This window comes from Solanum pennellii, chromosome 10, assembly GCF_001406875.1.
Source record: "Solanum pennellii chromosome 10, SPENNV200".
NCBI lineage: Eukaryota > Viridiplantae > Streptophyta > Magnoliopsida > Solanales > Solanaceae > Solanum > Solanum pennellii.
In genome coordinates, this window is record NC_028646.1 from 59102915 (window position 1) to 59106551 (window position 3637).

The window sequence follows — 3637 nt, forward strand, 5'->3', positions numbered from 1 at the left end:
AAAGCTTTATGAAAGATAAAAGAAGACTGTATGCAAATCTCAAGTGAAGTTGCGTGATTTTCTATGTCTTCTGAGGTCTTCATTTATAGGCTGAGTGTTGAGGCGTATTTTAGGTCTATTTCGAAAACCCAAGGGAATTTCCTTCAATCAAGGTTTTTGTAATGATACCTTGATTGAGAAAGATTTCATGTGATTTGCTTCAACGTGCCAAGTTGATTTCTGCCTTGAATCAGAAGTTGGCTAGTTGTCATCTGCTGATTTCTTTTGATCTTGTTTACTTCTTTTCTCAAGTAAAAATCTGCTTCCTTTTTTTGGTGCGACTGTTTCCTTTGTTAGTGCAATTTTCCTTCTAGTAGTGAGATTTAAATTTTCATGAATGGTTAGTCAATCACTGTTGATACTCCTTTCCATTGATACTTTGTTTTTCCTTTATGAAGTTCAGTATCTATAGTGACTGCATTGTCCCTTATTTCTTGCGATGTGATTTGTCCTTGATTTGTTGTGACTACATAATCCTTGATTTATTGCAATGTAATTTGTCTTGATTTTCTTGTTTTGTCTACCTCCTAGGTACTTCATTGTTTTCCTCTCATTATTCAAAATATGTCAAGTTAAGAATCTCCCCTTTTTTTGATAATGACAACTTGTGACTTATGATATCTAATTTTACTTCCCTTTTAATTTGTAGCTCCCGCTGAATGTGTGCTCCCTCTAGGTCTATCGATAGTGAAATTGTTTTATATGTAAACCTTTATTGATATGTAAACACATGTCTCCCCCTTTGGCATGATCAAAAAGGAACAAAAATAGAACATAATAGAGCACAAGAGATAAACCAAATCCAAAACAACTAGACAATGATGTAGAGTTGAGGACGACGCCTCAATATTACAGTCCAAAAGGTAAAATAAGAAAGGAGATATAGCTCCAACAGTAGTCTTATCCAAACGAGAAAGACAAATCAGCACTTTAATGTTTACCAAGGAAGTACGTAAGCGTGCTGATCACATTCCTACAGAATTTGTCATATGGTCGCTCCACATTTTTGGAGAAGTTGGAAAAGGAGGTGTTCACATTGACAGCCAATTCATTGTGAGCTGAGGTAGCTCCTATTTTGATAGAGTTGACTCCTTTGAGTATAGAGTTGACTGATCGAAGTGCCTACTTTTTAAGTCCATCAACTTCCAACTGCAGTTTTCCAAATGTCAGTGTTTGAGTCCTTTGGAGCTGGAGAGCTTTATCAAGAGTCTCCTGCAGCACCTGCATGTGAGTTTCCAACCATCTAGTCTTACCTTTATTTTGTCGGTCTCTTGAAGAAGCAGAGTCGGCAGAGTTACGAGTTACTTTTGGGTTATCAGCTCTTTGTTGCACAGTTTCCTTCTTGTACCATTTTGTATCGACCAGAACATAACCCTAACTTGAGAAGGTGCGAGTGTCGTATGTATCATCAATATGAACCAGAGTGTATGGAGAGAGATCCACTAGTGAGTCAATTATGATGCGCGATCTTAGTAAGCCATATGGTAGACAGGAAGAAATGTTACTGTCCGCCAAGCTTTCCACCATGTATTCATGGAACCACGTTGCCCAGTTAATGGGAAACTTCTTCAGAAGACAGTAAAGTACATAAACATCTCTATTGGAGATGTTACTGAGTGAACCCTTCTAATGTATGAGAGTTTTGGCCACAATATGAGTGAGTGTGCGATTCTCAAAGCCAAGATAAAGAGGAACAAAAGCGGTAAGATCAGCGCCAGATTCAGAGACAAAAAATTTAGCATTATCCAAGGATGTTTCAAAATTTTCAGGCCATAAATTACAATGTATAAAGGGAATATCACCAGAAAACTCAGATCCAAACACATCTTTAAACAGAAAATCATTTAACACAATACGATTCCCCAGAACAAGGGTTTCTTATTCACCATTATCAGGAAAGATTTGCATAAAAGAGACGCACATGTTCTTCAAAAAATTCTAGCTCACACAGACGAAGTAACAGAGATAGTTTTTGAGCATGAACGAACAAACTTACCGCGCAGTGAGATGCTTCAAGTTGTTCCAAGTTAATTACTCATCTAGGAACAATTGGACGTTTAGAGAACGCCACATATCTTATTTGTGCTCCAAACCCCAAAACTTCGAAGAGTCTTCATCAGAAAAGGACTCAGGAAGCGTTGGACGAGGTTTATTTGCTTTCTTCTTCTTTTCTTTAGAGGGGCGCTTTTTGGTTGAAGGAGAAGAGTCAAGCGACTCTGCCTCTGAAGATTCGGAGGAGATGAAGTCGATTTCAAAGGAACTGGAAGAGGAAATGGGAGAGGAAAGAAAGAGGGAAGAAGAAGGTAATAAAGAGAAGGGGTAAGGCGAAGGGTCGTTTGACTTATGGAAGGCAGACATGATTGAAAGGAAAGGATGGAAAGATAACGGGGAAAAGGAAAGGGCGGAAGAATTAAAAAGGAACAAAGAATAAGAAGAATATAACTAGAGGATAGAGAAAACTTAACCAAATATATGACAATCAGTAAATAGGGGTATTAAATAATAATAGGCACTAAATAAGGTATCATCAGATACTAAACAAAGTAATTCCCAGACAATTTAGAAGATAACAAACCTTTCTTCAAGCAGAGGTTTTGTGAAAATGTTTGTTAGCTGATTTTCAGAATCAACAAATTCAAGTACGAAATCTCCATTTTCAACATGATCACGAATAAAATGATGCTTAATGTCAATATGTTCAGCTCTAGAATGATGCACAATATATTTAGATAGACTGATGGATCAGTATTATTACAAAAAATAGGTATCCCTTCAAAAGATAAATTATAATCAAGTAATTGGTGCATCATCCATGAAAGTTGAGTACCACATCTTCCTACAGCCAGGTATTATGATTCAGTGCCATGGAAGTTTGTTTCTTAATGTGCCAGGAAATAAGAGAATTTCCTAAAAATTGACATGTTCCACTAGTGCTTTTCCTGTACTTTTTATCGCCTGCAAAATCAGCATCTGAATATCAAATGAGATCAAAATTTTCAGAAAAAGGATACCACAACCCCATATCAGTGGTGCTAATGAGATATCTTATGATACGTTTCACGGCCGTGAGATGGGATTTTTTTCGGAGTTGATTGAAATCTAGCACACTTGTAGACGATGAACATGATATCACGATGACTAGCAGTGAGATAAAGTAATGAGCCAATCATTCCTCGATATAATTTCTTATCAACGTCTTTCCCTGGTAAAATAGTGTCCAAGAATGTGGATGGACTCATAGGAATTCCAAAAGTTTTACCTTTTTCAAGACCAAATTTCTTGATGAGTTCCTTTGCATATTTGCCTTGATTGAGGAAGATACCTTTTTCTAATTGCTTAGTTTGTAGTCCGTGCAAAAACTATAGCTCTCCCGTGAGACTCATTTCAAATTCTCCTTTCATAACATTTGCAAAGTTCTCACAAAGAAGAGGGTCAATGCTACAAAAAATGATGTCATCGACATAAATTTGAACAATAAGAATACAGGAATTAGATTTCTTTGTAAATAGAGTAGTGTCAATCTTACCCCGCTGAAAATCATTTTTAATAAGGAAGGACGCTTAGGTGTTCATACCAAGCTTTGGGATCTTGTTTAAGA

General features: G+C 36.8%; 1 long non-coding RNA gene across 1 annotated transcript; it reads right to left on the reverse strand.

The window, feature by feature from the left end:
* Positions 1 to 831: 831 nt before the first annotated feature.
* On the reverse strand, positions 832 to 2487 carry LOC114074406. Its single transcript, XR_003574802.1, has 2 exons — positions 1293 to 2487; positions 832 to 1188 (listed from the first exon to the last, which is right to left on the reverse strand). It is a non-coding gene; the product is annotated as an uncharacterized LOC114074406 (long non-coding RNA).
* Between the last annotated feature and the right edge of the window lie 1150 nt (positions 2488 to 3637).